Here is a 16,876-nt window from a genome sequence, read left to right as displayed (position 1 = left end):
GCTGTTGGCCTCTACATTCCCATTTTCTTCATGGCCTTTACAAATTAAGTATCTCTCTCTTGCTTTCTCAAGGTGTCTCTTTCAACCAGCCCTCTACATTTTGTACAGATATGTACTCTACAACCAACTATTGAGACAACTCAAACTATGCAAGATATTATGGTGTTTTCTTCCTCCCTCCCTGCTTCTTATCCACTTTTTCCAAATTCTTGCCAAATTTCTCCTAAAAGAAACCAAAGTTTTGCTTTCTAATAATCCTTTCAGTCTCTCAGACATCTAAGCTGCTGAGCATAGCGCAGCAAATCCATGCAATCTTACAGATTGGTGCCAGTGGAAATGCATGACTTGTTGGCTCTGCTGGGTCCTCAGAGCAGCTCAGCCATGCCTCTTCTACTTAATAAGGTCCCTGTTTTCCTTTGGCTCAGCAGTTATCTCTATCATTCACACCTTGCTATTAACCCTCCTCCTAATGCCTCCCAACAGTCTTCTTATTCTCAGTACATGAGTCCAGTGGTTATTCCACTTGAAAACTTCAGCTTTCTATCCTTAATATGCCTCCCTTTGATCCTCTTGTTTGAATTTCATTTATTTTTGTCTCCTTCATCTATACCAATTATATGACCCAGATATCAGTATCCTGATAATAATTTTCTACTTTTTTTGGCTGCACAGCACAGCTTACAAGATCTTAGTTCCCTGACCAGGGATTGAATCCAGGCCTTTAACAGTAAAAGCTCAGAGTCCTAACCACTGGACAGTCAGGGAATTCTCTATTTTAGTTTATAATATAGCTGCTTTCTAAAAATTCAACACTCTTTAGAATATGGTCTTTGAGATTCAGCAGACACTAATTGCATTTCATTGGGCATGCTACTTAACCTGTTCAACCATTACCTTCTTTAGATATGAAATAAGATAATATCTTCAATACTTTGGCCACCTGATGCAAAGAGCCAAGTCATTGGAAAAAAAACCCCGATGCTGGGAAAGATTGAAGACAAAAGGAAAAGAGGGCAGCAGAGGATGAGATGTTTGGATAGTATCACTGACTCAGTGGACATGAACTTGGGCAAACTCCAGGAGATAGTGAGGGACAGGGAGATCTGGCATGTTGCAGTGCATGGAGTCACAAAGACTTGGACATAACTTAGTGGCTGAATAGAAACAACCATTCCACAGAGTTTTGAATGAGATAATATTTGCAGAATTATTAGCTCAGAATTTGTTTTGAATTGAGTACCAATATATGTCAGGTACAATTCTAAAATATGTGAAGGAAAGAGTATTGGAAAAATTCAATTATTTTCATTGGAGTTTATATTGTTGTAGGAAATTGCACATAGCAATGTTTCTCAGTATTACTTCATTCTGCCCATTTCCACGATGAACAAACCACCATGAGAGTACTAAGTACTCTCCTTAGTACTCCTGAAGGAGACCCTGGCAATGGTCCCTAGTGATTCCTCACTCTCACCAAGGTCTCATTCCAGTGCATCCTGCAACCTCCTGTAAGACTGAGGTTCTGCAACCTAACAGGTCTGTGAGTCCTTCCCAGATTAGGTTCCCTCACCTCTGTTCTTTGCCTGCCTTTTATCTGTAGGAAAATCTTAGTCACATAATAAATTTAATCAGATAACTAAGAAACCGCAGAAAGAAAGGAAAATAATCAAGCAAAACAAAGAAATACATTAGTCATTAAACAAAGTCAAGGACCTTTAGTTCTTCCTCAAGAGCTATAGGCAATATTCTGAGTCAAGTCCTCTGAGCTGTTTTGCAGTTATTGAAACCCACACCAGGTGGAAAAAGTTAACTGTATGCTGCCCACACTGACCAACTGAGACACACACACACACACACACACACACACACGCTGCCCACAAGCACAGAGACCATGAACCACTTGGAGCCACAATGTTGATGATGCTGATTCTCAGTTACCTTACCAGCAATCAATCAGAAGAATGTTCATGAGCTCATCCCACCCTGCTCCTGAAACACTATGAGACATTTCACTGCTCCCTCTGGGGTGGGACACAGTTTTGAGGGCATTATCCCACTGTGGCTCCCTCTGCCTGTCAAAGCAGGAAAGCTATTTCTTTCTACTTAATCCAAAACTCTAAGATTTAACCCAGCACAGGCATACAGAGGTCAATTTGGCAATAGTTCCCAAAAGCACATTTGAAATGTTATTGGTTTTCTGTTAAAAAAAAAAGAAAAAGAAAGAAATTGAAAGGCTCCCAATTATCCAGTTGCTTATTCTCAGCTAGCATTCAAGATCCTCTGGCCAGCTTCCCACTTAGCTCTACCCCTCCCCCATCTCCTGCTTCCTTTGACCCCAAAGTTTTGCTTCTCTCTCTTCCCTCTGTTGCTCCTTTCCCTCTGCCAGTAAGATCTTTTTTTTTTTTTTCTCTTTAATAAGGTCATTGCAAATGGCATGGTTTTTACAGACTCTTTCTGTTTTTCTAGAGGAGGAATGATCTTGCTTTTGAGTACCTTGCCCTTTGAACTAATAATGCTAAAGGCAAGAACTGAATGCTCTCCCTTTGTATGTTGCTTACCTGAGGATTCCTTGTCTACTCATCAGGATGTACACTCCTAAAAGATTGACTTGTCCTACTACAGTGCTCTGAAAACACCAAGCATACAAAGAAGCTTGTTCTCTCCTTTACTTAATTACTTTTGTATTACCGAGAGTACAAGGCCTGATACAAAGAGTTGCTCAATAAATATTTGCTGAACTGAGTTGATTATATAGAGGAAGTTTGCCTCTAATAAGTGTTACAACACTTTATAATTTGAACTTTGAGTGTGACTCCATGTCCCTTACCTTTCTTATGGTCTTTTTGGTCTTCATTTACAAGATATCTTAGCACATATTCCAAACTTTTATTCATGTTACATAATGTTGAAAGTTGTAGCTACAAGGGCTATGGCCTGGAATTTAATTCCAGCTGAGAATTGTGGTGTAGTTAAGTATTCCTATACAATTTAGTTTAATGAGAGCCATAATGTATTATTACCAAGAAAAAGTAACTAGAAAGTTGGTTGACCAAGCAGTGTGAAACTGAAATAAGCAACCGCTTCCTAATTAGAAATGAAAAGAGTCTGCATTTCTAGGGTTTGGCTAAGTGTTGGAGGAGGTCATCAAGAGGATGTGACTGCAGCCTGAACCAGAGAGCTGGACCCCAGAAAAACAGAGGTTCATCACTCCTCCCCATCCTGGGAACGTACATTCTGCCTGCCATTCCCACAGTGGAAGCCACATTCATGGACACAACCTTGAGAGAGAAATGCATTGCCGAGACCAGGTGGATGGTGTACATGAACCTAGTTCAGGCCTCCGTATAAATTCTTAATCATCTGGCAGGCAGATGCAGAGATCCACGCATCCTGGGGCCACCAACGCAAGCCTGGCAGGTGAGTCTCCTATTTATTAAACCTGCCCTCCACCCAGCCCAAGTGGCTGCCTCTTTCCTAGGTCTCTCCTTGTCTTCTGTGTTCTGGGGCCAGTTTACAAACCAAGACCAAATTGACCACAAATGTTCTTTTATTTTTATGGTTTTTATTCCCCTTAGAAGTATCTGGGGAATAAAAAGCCAGTCTGGTCTTCAGTGGCTCACTTTGTGCTTCTTTATTACGGTCAGTTATAGGAGATGAGCAGTCAATGTGTCACTTTAAGAAGAAAATCTTCTTAACCTTGAAGGGATGAATCAGGTGTGAAATGTTCTGTTTGATACATTCAGAGGGATGCTTTCCTAGATTTATGCTATAAAATTGAAAAACATTTTACACACTGAGGTCTGACTCAGGCTCTAGTTCAATCAAATCTACGAACACTGCTTCTCTTTCCTTTTGATAAAAACACTACACTTCGCTATTTTCCTAGAATTAAATGAATAACTTTTAACATCCATCAGTATAATGGAGTATTCTTTAATTGATCCAAGCCATATAGGTTCTGAAGGCACTGTTGTTTTCAGGGGAAAAAAAACCCAAAAACTGTCCTTGTGTGTAATTTTGTTCTTGTATTTTTCTCATATATTTGAATGAGAAAGCTTTTTTTTAATCACATATGCAACTGTTGTAATTCCTAAATGATGATGAATAGCAGGTGTGTAATTATAAATTAGTATCAGATGAAAAAGAAGAGGTACATTTTTTTACATGCAGAAATCTGCAATCATAGGAAGCTTGCTCTGAGCCTCTGCTCTCTCTAGCCCTATCTCTAACGGGAGATGAAATAATGAAAAAATATTTGGCTAAACTGCTGGCAAAACTCTTCCTGTTTGTACCACACTTGGAAACAGACTCTTGGGACTAGCAGTGGAATCCTTCCTATTGATTGGCTGGTTAAATAGAGGACTATTAGCTTCAGACAGGCTAGATTGATTATACAGCAGCAGCGAGAGCGGAGACTCGGAGCTAAGTGAGCCTCAGGGTGAAAAGGAGAGCGGGGGACGCAGAGTGCGGGGTGAGAGGGAGGCAGGCGCCTTCCAGCGCATCCCTGTGTGACTGCCGTGCCCAGCGCCTTGCTCCGCAGCTCCCTCAGTCAACAACTTACTGAGGCATCTTTTCTTTCACAAGAGGATGTCAGCTCCGAGCCCCTGAAAGAAATAACAGACTTCACCTTGGAATAGTTCATCCACTCCTGCTTCATTAACGAGGATTTTGAAAAGAAAACCCCAATCAAGTTCCCTTTCCAGCCCCACGTTGTTCCCGAGTTGAATAGAAACCGTGTCCGGCTCCTGGTAAGAAAATTAAATTTTTCTCTCTGGATTTCTTCTTGAGACATCCACAGTAAAATACATCAGAGCTTTGCGTGCTTTAAAAATTGAGTTTTGGTGATATATTAAACTTAATACAGTATACAGGCATGTGGATTTAGGAATGTGTTAATGCATATTTATATGAGTATATTTGCTATTTTATCTCCAGGGATATGTAAGTTTCTTTTTCTGTTTTATAAAACCACTGGATTATAAGTTTATGAGTAGATCATCTGTGTGAAGAAGAGAAATAAGCAAAGTTCACACTAAAAAAGAGCATTTTTGGTGACAGCCCTGAAATATGTGCACATATATGGCTCTTAGCTGTTAAGCAACTTTGAGAAATAATAGCCAAGCAGGAAAGGACCACTGCTGCATTAAATGTCTACTATTATATTTCATGCATAGAAGCTACTGTGTGCTTTTCAGTGATTGTCAGTGGTGAATTTTCCCCCCTAAATCTGTCTTTTGATTGCAGTCTTAATTCAACATAAATATGATGCATCTTAAATGATTTGGCATTAGACTGCCATCTTATTATAGCTAAGTTATTGACAGCTAGAATTTGGTCTTAAGAAAGTACTGAGCTCAGGCAGGGAAATATGAGTGTGGAGATGTTCAGCTAGTACTAGAGCTACAGTTCTCTCAGTTAATTTCAGTGTCAGTGAAGGTAAGCGCTGGTAAAGTGTCTGTGAATATATGGGAACTTTGCACATATTAAATTATCTTCTGGTAACAGGGATTTTTTTCATGTTTCTGCTGAAAGTGATGGGATGGAATAGGAATGGTGGGTTGGGGCAATGCAGTACTGATATGGTTGGTTAACCTCAGGTTTATAGGTCACAAATGTCAACTGTTAATGAGACAGCATTGTGACATCAGACATAAAGGATTTATTTCATCCTTGCTAGGACTAAAATGGTTTGTGAGATTTTTTGATGGCAATTTATTTGGTCTGGGATCAATGAAGTGAGGTATTGTATTCTAAGAGCTGTTTGGATTGTCAGTTTCAAGTAAAGTTTCCTGAGTCACTCCTCTAATCAACCAAGCTTCCATCTGTGATAAGTCCACAAAACTTTTAAATATGTTATACAGTGTTTCACATGAGAAGGTGATGGCCAAAAACCTGTTAGACAATGTAGCTGAACTTCTTCATGTTACATTCTCTGAAAGGCAGTATTGTGTATATTTCACCCTCACTTGTGTTTAAACATAACTACATACTTGAAAAGCATAACTTTTTATGATATCTATTTTGTTTTCCAAATGTGAATAATATTTTCATATTTTTAAGTAAATATTACAACTACCTAGATATTTCTATTTATAGTAGCCATATCAGAAGGGAATGATTGTATCATTAATGTAGACTTTTTAAATTGCATTTTGACTAAAGGAATAGAAATATGTATTGGAGAATACTAAATTTTTAAACTTTGAATTGAGTCATTAAAAAAAAAACATCTTTTTGGGTATCATATTTGAGAAACTATGTGTATATTAGCACTATTGTATCAAATCCACATATAGCATTTATGTTAAATCAGTTATAATTTTGTTTAATTATACTAACTTTTTGTTCAAATACAAAGTAGTGTTTTAATCCTTTTATTTTATTATTTTTACAAATAATATAACACATTTCAACAAAGGATATACTTAAGATTTAGTGAATTACTCTTATAGTTTCTATATTTAATACACAAAATTATTTAAAATTTCATTACTTTGTTGCAACAGTATTAGTGTCAGGCACTTATGCAGTATATTTTCCTTATAGCACTTATTTATGGGTTCTATTGGGGAAAACACAGTAAGAAATTCTCAATTGTGTTGTATGATTATATGAGAAAATTTAATTAATTCTTTAGTATGGACAGCTGTAAATCTTCATCCTTAATTTTTCACATATTAGGCTTATATCTCCTTTAACAGATTTTTAAAATACTTTCTTTAAATTTATATTTAGGCATCCTTCTTAGCTTACGGTATTACTTTGATTCTCTTTTGTTTTGTTATTTTACAATTTCAGTGCTTAACCCTGTGAGGGATTTGCCTCCCCATCTTCTTAAAAGGAAATTGTATCATAATTGGGGGAAAAAAAAGTGTTATTTTAAAAAATAATATTTCACACTTCCCAACTATGTAATTAATATGGCTCCTGCATGTCAGATCAGTGCCTCTCAGCAGCCATGAAGACATGTATCCTAGCAGTCATGTATATAAACCAGTCTAGATCTGAAATTCAGCAGTTTAGTCAATTCAGCTCAGGAATTTTCACTTTTCTATACCATCTTTGGAGGGCTCCATCTGACATTTTATTCAACTTCCATTCATTTCCATAGTATCAGATGTCTTTCAGGCTTAGTGAATCAATAAGAACTGAGCAAGCACCACCTATTCTGATTTTTATAGGTATCCGCACCATTAGGGGGCTCTTTCTTCCTGTGTTATACACAGTGGTTTCACTGTGAGAGGTTCTACTGCTTTCTTAAAGTATTTACCTGTTTTAAAAATGTTGAGTGCTGCTTGAAGTAGGTTTCTCCTATTCCCCACAAAAAGAAAAGTTTTCAGATCAACAAAAATTCTTCGTTTTCACAAGAAAGTGAATGTATCTTATGCTTTTTATGTTTTCTCTTTCAAATATTCTTATATACAAAAGGTTTAATTTTTGAAAATAACAGAGGCTTCAAATATTAAAATGACTGATTTTAAGAAAATACAAAGGTTATATATTATGCAACTAGCATCATAAATGTTCATACAAGGAAAAAACTAAAGGGAGGACACTTCTTTTACAATTGTCTGCAAATAACTGTGAACCACATAGACAGAATGAGTGACTCTGGGCTCACATGCAATTTGCTTCCAGAAGAGAACAGCAGGGAGCTAAGGGAATATTACTTATTTTCTACAAAAACAGACATGGGAGAGTTGAAAATAATAGAATGGTGTCACTATCTATACACATTCAGGAGCTATATTTTTAAATTTGTGTGTGTGCTCAGTCACTCAGTAATATCTAACTCTTTGCAGCCCCATGGACTGTAGCCTTCCAGGCTCCACTGCTCATGGAATTTTCAAGACAAAAATACTGGAGTGGAGTGCCATTTCCTAGTCCCGGGGGTCTTTCTGACCCAGAGATTGAACCTGCATACCTTGTGTCTCCTGCGTTGGCAGGTGGATTATTTTCCACTAGCGCCTCCTCTTCAAATTCTTCATCATTCTGTATGAAGCTTTCATACATGTACACAGAGGGTGATGCAAGGGCTTATTGTCAGGATAAAGGTATTTCCTGCATCACTTATGGAAGCCATGGTTTAGTCACTAAGTCACGTTTGACTATTTGCGACCCCATGGACTATATAGCCCACCAATCTCCTCTGTCCATGGAATTCTCCATGCAAGAATACTGGAGTGGGTTTCCATTTCCTTCTCTGGGGGATCTTCCCCAGCCAGGGATTGAACCTGGGTCTTCTGTATTGCAGACAGATTCTTTACCAACTGAGTCACCAGGGAAGCCCTGTGGAAGCCATACACATTGAATTACACTGCAGCCTTTCTTAATAAATGGAAACACAGTCCTCACATTTCCAGAGTGGCTAAAGATGTATCCTGGCTGCTGTTTTATTTGGGAATCAGTCGACACTTAATGATGTCTCTGTGCAAAAACAATCTATTTGGTAGGTCTAGACATTTCATCACATGATGACAACTCCAGGAAATAATAAAAGGTGAAATGTACTTTCTGAGATTTTATGTCAGAAAGTGCAAGGAGGGAAGGGATTCTTGACAATGAATTATGGAATCCCAATTCTTTATTAAAGGTTCATTGACTTATCAGGGTAGAAGAGTAGTTGCTTGAATAAAATGGGAAGATAGGCATGGTACAGTCATTTCATTTACTGGTATTTTGAAAGTAAATGTGTAAGGATTTTATCCTTTGTCAGAAAATTTGCATACCTTGAAAGAAGTGAATTTTGAATACAACTAGTATAATATATATCAGAGAAGATGATGTCACCCCACTCCAGTACTCTTGCCTGGAAAATCCCATGGATGGAGGAGCCTGGTAGGGTGCAGTCCATGGGGTCGCGAAGAGTCGGACATGACTGAGCGGCTTTACTTTCACTTTTCGCTTTTATGCATTGGAGAAGGAAATGGCAACCCGCTCCAGTGTTCTTGCCTGGAGAATCCCAGGGTGGGAGAGCCTGGTGGGCTGCCATCTCTGGGGTCACACAGAGTCAGACACGACTGAAGCGACTTAGCAGCAGCAGCAGCAGCAGCAGTATAATATATATAGCTATGTGGTAATCATCCCAAGTATATCTGAAATAGGCTGGCATATGGTCTAATGTAGTTTTTCTCACAAAATTATATGTACTTAATATGATTTATTGAGTAATAAACTTTGAGTGGGAATCTTAATGCTATAAGTTGATGTAATCAATAATGAAAAATATTTTAAGAAATTTAATTTGCCTCTTCTAAAAAGAGGCTGTCTTTTATGTTAAAATAGGACATCATAGGAAAAGACCCTGATGTTGGGAAAGATTGAAGGCAGGAGGAGAAGGGAGCAGCAGAGCATGAGATGACTGCGTGGCATCAGCAACTCAGCGCACACGAATTTGAGCAAACTCCGGGAGGTAGTGAAGGACAGGGAATCCTGGCATGCTGTAATCCATAGGGTTGCAGACATTGTTATTAGTGACTGAACAAAAACTGGGCATCCCAGGTCGTGCTAGTGATAAAGAATCCATCTGCCAATGCAGGAGACACAAGAGACATGGGTTTGATCCCTAGGTGAGGAAGATCCCCTGGAGTAGGAAATGGCTACCCACTCCAGTTTTCTTGCCTGGAAAATTCCATGGACAGAGGAGCATGGTGAGCTACAGTCCATGAGACCACAAAGAGTAGGACACGACTGAGTGAGAGAGCAGGTAGTACTAGTGGTAGTAGAGCATCACGGGGGATAGGGGAAAAGGGCTGAGTTAAAAACCAAGACAAAGACATGAGAGTTAGTGGCAGTATGTGATGCTTTTTTATGTAATAACTTTTACCCAGAACTAAGATATATATATATATATATATATATATGTGTGTGTGTGTGTGTGTGTGTGTGTGTGTGTGTATTGCATGTTAATTATTCATGTTTAATGGTAAAATGGTAAAAATACTACTGAAATGTAGCTTTCTATACCTCACATAATATGAGGATAGATCTCTATAAAGGTGTGAAAAGTATAAAAATCAATGCCTGGTATGGAAAACTACTAATATCATAGCCTAATATCAGACTTTCTCAGGAAACAAGATAACTCCTATTGAATTTAATCTTATAGATTGAGATATAGGATGTAAATAATTAGAAAGCATGCATGTACTTATAGTTATTGCTGTTGTTGCTACTACCAATTAATTGAATTCCACTTTTAAAATCACTCCTGAGCTTATTTGTTTTTGTGAAACTATGTGTGTATATGATTGGTTGAGAATACATATGTGAGTATATCAGTGTAATTTTTATACAGTTTGAATAGAATAAAAATATAATCACCTTTAATATGTGACTTGAATTGTGTTCTATAGCTTCCACTTTCCTCTTTATAATTTGTCCTCACTGTACTTAAATCCCTGCCACTGCACACATACTTACCTGGCCAATATGATTACCTCTAAATATGTAACATTAGAATTTGCTTAGGTATGACCTTAGATTTTGGCTCAGATGGTAAAGCATCTGTCTATAATGCAGGAGACCCGGGTTCGAGCCCTGGGTTGGGAAGATCCCCTGGAGAAGGAAATGGCAAGCCACTCCAGTACTGTTGCCTGGAAAATCCCATGGACAGAGGAGCCTGGTCTGCTACAGTCTATGGGGTCGCAAAGAGTCGGACATGACTGAGCGACTTCACTTTCACTAGATTGATCCATATACAAGCTGGAATCAAGATTGCTGGAACAAACATCAATTACCTCAGATATGCATATGACACCACACTTAGGGCAGAAAGTGAAGAAGAACTAAAGAGCCTCTAGATGAAAGTGAAAGAGGAGAGTAAAAAAGCTGGCTTAAAACTCAACACTCAAAAAACTAAAATCATGGCATCCTATCCCATCACTTCATGGCAAATAGATGGGCAAACAGTGGAAACAGTGGCAGACTTTATTTTGGGAGGCTCCAAAATCACTGCAGATGGTGACTGTGGTCATGAAATTAAAAGACACTTGCTCCTTGGAAGGAAAGTTACGACCAACCTAGATAGCATATTCAAAAGCAGAGACATTACTTTGCTAACAGAGGTCCATCTAGTCAAGGCTATGGTTTTTCTAGTGGTCATGTATGGATGTGAGAGTTGGACTATTAAGAAAGCTGAGCACCAAAGAATTGATGCTTTTGAACTGTGGTATAGGAGAAGACTCTGAGAGTCCCTTTGACTGCAAGGAGATCCAACCAGTCCATCCTAAAGAAATCAGTCCTGAGTGTTCATTGGAAGGACTGATGTTGAAGCTGAAACTCCAATACTTTGGCCACCTGATGCGAAGAGCTGACTCACTGGAAAAGACCCTGATGCTGGGAAAGATTGAAGATGGGAGAAGAAGGGGCGATGGAGGATGAGATGGCTGGATGGCATCACTGACTCAATGGACATGAGTTTGGGTAAACTCTGGGAGTTGGTGATGAACAAGGAGGCCTGGCGTGCTGCAGCCCATGGGGTTGCAAAGAGTTGGACATAACTGAGCAACTGAACTGAACTAATGTCTCTTCTAATGGGGATTGTTTCATTTCCATTAAAACTGTGTCTTGAATCATGTAACTGAATCCTTAAATGTTGTTTTTTATCCAATTCCAGTTACTCTAAATTATATATGAGGATTTTTCCACAGGGCTACTGAAAATAATAGAAAATAATTATTATTATGCATTCTATTTATCATAGAATGGATCATATGTAGGTAGAAATAAGAGTGAACTTTACTACTTGTCTAAAAGATATACAAATACCACTCAGGTCAAGTAGTCAAATCTAACCTATGATTGCAAGGAAAAAGAAAATGGGAAAATATCCCATTCTAGAGCAGACATGTCAAATGGGTTTCAAACATCTACAATATATCCATTTTTTTAAATGGATAATTAAATTTTTAGATTAGGTTTAGGTTTACTGAAAAATGAGAGGAAGTGACATATGCTGCTCATGTCTACATCCATCTCCTCTCTACACTGCTAGCTTCCTCCCCTAGCCATGCTAGTTTCTCCTGCTGTTACTATTTGGCATTTTCAAGATGCAGTTGTAGTGATGAATGAGCCATTACTAATAAAATATTATTATGTAAAGTCTGTAGTTTACCTTCTCTTGTGGCTCAGTGGTAAAGGATCCGCCTGCAAAGCAGGAGACATGGGTTCAATCCCTGGGTCAGGAAGATTCCCCTGGAGAAGAAAACGGCAACCCTCTCCAGGATTCTTGCCTGGGAAATCTCAGGAACAGAGGAGTCTGTCAGGCTACAGTTCATGGGGTCACAAAGCTGGAAATGACTTAGTGACTAAATCACCACCACATAGTTCATGTTAGTGTTCAGTCCTTGTATTGTACATTCTATGGGTTATGACAAATGCATAGTTTTATATACAAATGACCTATACCTGATTAAAATTCCATCGCCCTAAAATTCCAGAGTTTCACCTATTTATTTATGCCTTTGCCCCTTCCTCTCTCTGAACCTCTGATCTTTTTACTGTCTGCATAATTTTGTCTTTACAAGAATGTCTTATGATTGTAATCATACAATATGGGCTCTTTTCGGATTGCCTTATTTCACTCAGTAACATGCGTTAAGTTCCTTTATGTATTTTGAAAGCTTGGTCTCATTTCACTTTACTGCTGAATAATATTCCATCGTATAGGTTAATCATAGTTTGTTTACCCATTTATCTACTGAGAGACATCGTGGTCGCTTCCAAGTTTCGGTGTTTCTGAATAAACTTGCTTTAAACGTCAGATGCACGTTGTTTGTGTGAATATAGCTTTTCAATTCATTTGTATTCTCAATCAGCATAGTCCCTGTTACTCCATATCCTTCCAGAATTTGTTGTCAGTGGTTTGTATTTTAGTCATTCTCATAAGTATACAGTATTTCTCATTGCTGTTTTTGATATATATTTTGGGTTGGTGATAGCTACTTGTGCCATGTTAAGAATAAGTCTAAGGGACATTATGGATCTGCAGAAAGCATAATTCAAAGTCCATAATCAATTGGACAGGGTATGTATTTGGCAGAGAGGGGGCCATCCATTATTTGTAACTCACATTTGCTAGTCACAATTTAGGGCTCTGGTGTAATGAATGTATGAAAGTGAAAGTCGTTCTGTTATGTCCAATTCTTTGTGACCCCATGAACTCCATGTAGTCCATGGAATTCTCCAGGCCAGAATACAGGAGTGAGTAGCTTTTCCCTTTTCCAGGGTTATTCCCAAGCCCAGGGATTGAACCCAGGTCTCCTGCGTTGTAGGCAGATTCTTTACCAACTGAGCCACCAGGGAAGCCCAATGAATGTATAAATTAGAACAATTAAGGAATTCTTGTCAGTAATCGGATATAACCATAATTTTATATTTTTTCAAGCACTGTGATTGAATTAAGTGACATAAAGACTCATAAAACACAATTGTTTTTTTTCAATCACTAAGTTGTGTATGACTCTTGCAACACCATGTACTGTAATAGCATCCACTCTGATTTCATTGTGTCAGTCCTCTTCTTTCCCTTTCCTTATTGTACTTTCTAGCCATATTTTAATGGGTTGCAATTTCTTTTATATTAGTTATAAGTTAAAAAGAAAAATCCTCAGGCAGATTGACATTTTTCATAATCCAGCCTTGACCAATCTCTGATGTCATTGGTGATCACTCTGAGCTCAAGCTAAGCTACCTTTTCCCTTTCCCCAAAGTACTTTCTCTCAACTTTCAATTTTTGCTTCTGATAGTCTTACTGATTTTGTCTTTCTCTCATTCTTTACCAATTCAAATATTACCAATATTTGTACAAATTGTTGTTGAGAATGCCTCTACTATTTATCACATAAAACCTCACATTAATAATCATTACATCAATTGTGTCTTTATTATATCATTCTATGCAAACTGTATGAGTGAAAGATAATCTTTTGTAATTTTTTTTTTCATTCCTTAAAGTGCAGTTTCATAGAACTGATTAATGTCTGTGAGTTGAAGGAATACACCACCAGTTCAATGCACTTGAACTTGGGCAAACTCCAGGAAATTGTGGCAGACAAGGAAGACTGGCATGCTGTAGTCCGTGGGGTTGCAAAGGGTCAGACACGACTTGGTGACTGAACATCACAACAAAAAGCAAAACGTTAATTCTTATAAATAAACTTTGCAAATAATTTTGTCATGTCTCCAATATCCTTGCCTTTTCTCCTCCTTTCTTTTGATTTAAATAAAAGAGGGGCATTCCATTTGGTGGAAAGTTCTCATGTGCTAATCCTTACATGAAGGTAGGTGAAAGTTCTAGTTGCTTATTTGTGTCTGACTCTTTGCAACCCCATGATCTATCCATGGAATTATTTAGGCAAGAATCCTGGAGTGGGTTGCCACATTCTTCTCTAGGGGATCTTCCCGACCCAGGGATTGAAACAGGGTCTCCTACACTGCAGCCAGATTGTTTATCGTCTGAGCTACCAGGGAAGTTCTTACATGAAGGTATGTATGTGTTAGTTGCTCGGTGTATCCGACTCTTTGCGACCCCATGGACTGAAGCCCATCAGGCTTCTCTGTCCATGAGATTTTCCAGGCCAGAATACCGGAGTGGGTTGCCATTTCCTTCTGCAGGGGATCTTCATGACCCAGGTATTGAACCTGTGTCTCCTGTGTTGCAGGCAGATTCTTTACCCACTGAGCCATTGGGGAAGCCCTACATGAAGGTAAAGTTCAGTTTAGTTCAGTTGCTCAGTCGTGTCTGACTGTTTGCGACCCCATGAATTGCAGCACGCCAGGCCTCCCTGTCCATCGCCAACTCCCGGAGTTCACTCAGACTCACGTCCATCAAGTCAGTGACGCCATCCAGCCATCTCATCTTCTGTCGTCCCCTTCTCCTCCTGACCCCAATCCCTCCCAGCATCAGAGTCTTTTCCAATGAGTCAACTCTTCGCATGAGGTGGCCAAAGTACTGGAGTTTCAGCTTTAGCATCATTCCTTCCAAAGAAATCCCAGGGCTGATCTCCTTCAGAATGGACTGGTTGGATCTCCTTGCAGTCCAAGGGACTCTCAAGAGTCTTCTCCAACACCACAGTTCAAAAGCATCAATTCTTCGGCGCTCAGCCTTCTTCACAGTCCAACTCTCACATCCATACACACTGTATAATGACCCTGTATTTATCCATAGCATTTTCTAACTGTAAGAGACATATACATGTCATTATACAGTGTGTACTATTAGATACCCCTCAGAAAACAAAATTTAAGGTATTTGGTAAAAGAAAGCACTTTAAGGCAGAATACAAGCTGGAGATTTGTTTATGTTCCCTTTTGGGGCATTGATTTGAATTTAAAATGTACTGAAAGAAGAGCCAAGCAACTGAACTATTTTGCTAACATGCTAATTAAATTTTGGAAAGTCTCTTGAAACAATGCACAGATCAAGGTCTATATGAAGCATAAATAAAACCACTGGTCTCTGAAGATGTTTAAAGGTCCTGCAAAAGAACAGATAGGAAGAAATACTTACAGTTCCATTGCTTTCTGTCACTATCTTCTTTTCTGTGTGTGGATATGTGTCTTGGCATATTTTCTTCTTGTAAATTAACTTATTCTGAAATACCCTTTTTGGACATTCATTTAATAATTTAAATGTGCTTTTAATTTTCTTTTTCTCTTTTTTTTTGGCATTCTTTTTGTTTCTCTAATTTATTTTTTTTTAAATTTAAATTTATTTATTTTAACTGGAGGCTAATTACTTTACAATATTGTATTGGTTTTGCCATACATCAACATGAATCCACCACAGGTGTACATAAAGTTTACTTGCTGGCTGGTACAAGTACTCGGTATCATTTTGCCATCTAGTTATTGAATGCTTCGTCATAAATCAATATGACTTCTTGGCTTGGAACTAGAGAACTGACCAATTCTTTGCCATGAATATTCCTTGATAAACTGTTTCTGCTAAAGACAGAACACTTTGACTCAAAGCAACAACATTTTTGCCAAGAAAGAATGCTGGAGGTTTTTTAAATTAAATTTCTGAAACCCAATTTTGAAATTTGTTTGATAGAAGAAAAAAGAGAAACAGAGAGCCTGAATTTCAAATTCAGGTCTTTCTATCTCTGGAATATATTTTTAAAACACTATGTTAGTATACTGCATTGGTGTTTTTCTTTCTGGCTGACTTCACTCTGTATAATCTGCTTATACTAACGCATGTATATGGAATTTAGAAAGATGGTAACGACAACCCTGTATGCGAGACAGCAAAAGAGACACAGATGTATAGAACAGTCTTTTGGACTCTGTGGGAGGGGGTGGGGGATGATTTGAGAGAATGGCATTAAAACATGTATAATATCATATAAGAAATGTATCGCCAGTCCAGTTTCGATGCAGGATACAGGATGCTTGGGGCTGGTATACTGGGATGACCCAGAGGGAGAATATGAGAAGGGAGGTAGGAGAGGGGTTCAGGATTGGGAACATGTGTACACCCGTGGCGGATTCATGTTGATGTATGGCAAAACCGATACAATATTGTAAATTAGCCTCTAATTAAAGTAAATAAATTAAAAAAAAAACACTATGTTATATTGCCTCTCTTATGCTCCAAATTCAGAGAAGAGGTGTTTTTTGTTTTGGCTTTTGTTTTGAATATTCGTAAGCCTGAGTTTCACCCAATTTATAAGAAGGAAGATCATGGCATTTACCTTGTAGAGATAATCCAAGGGTTCAGTAAAATCATATGGGTAAAAAACTTAGAAAAGTGATTGACATAATCACAGGCATAAAAACAACAGCAGGGTTGATATGCATTAAATGCTTCTGAATCCACATTGCTTGAAAAGGGAATTTATTTTTTTTAATTTAATTTTATTTTTAAACT

The 16,876-nt window shown here is 38.2% G+C and overlaps 1 non-coding gene across 1 annotated transcript; it reads right to left on the bottom strand.

The window, feature by feature from the left end:
• Positions 1–8,213: 8,213 nt before the first annotated feature.
• Positions 8,214–8,285, bottom strand: TRNAC-GCA. The gene has a single exon. It is a non-coding gene; the product is annotated as a tRNA-Cys (tRNA).
• Between the last annotated feature and the right edge of the window lie 8,591 nt (positions 8,286–16,876).

Source organism: Bison bison, unplaced genomic scaffold (assembly GCF_000754665.1).
Source record: "Bison bison bison isolate TAMUID 2011002044 unplaced genomic scaffold, Bison_UMD1.0 scf7180017864538, whole genome shotgun sequence".
Classification (NCBI taxonomy): domain Eukaryota; kingdom Metazoa; phylum Chordata; class Mammalia; order Artiodactyla; family Bovidae; genus Bison; species Bison bison.
Note: the sequence above shows the minus strand (reverse complement) of the source record. Positions and strands in the feature narration are given on the sequence as shown.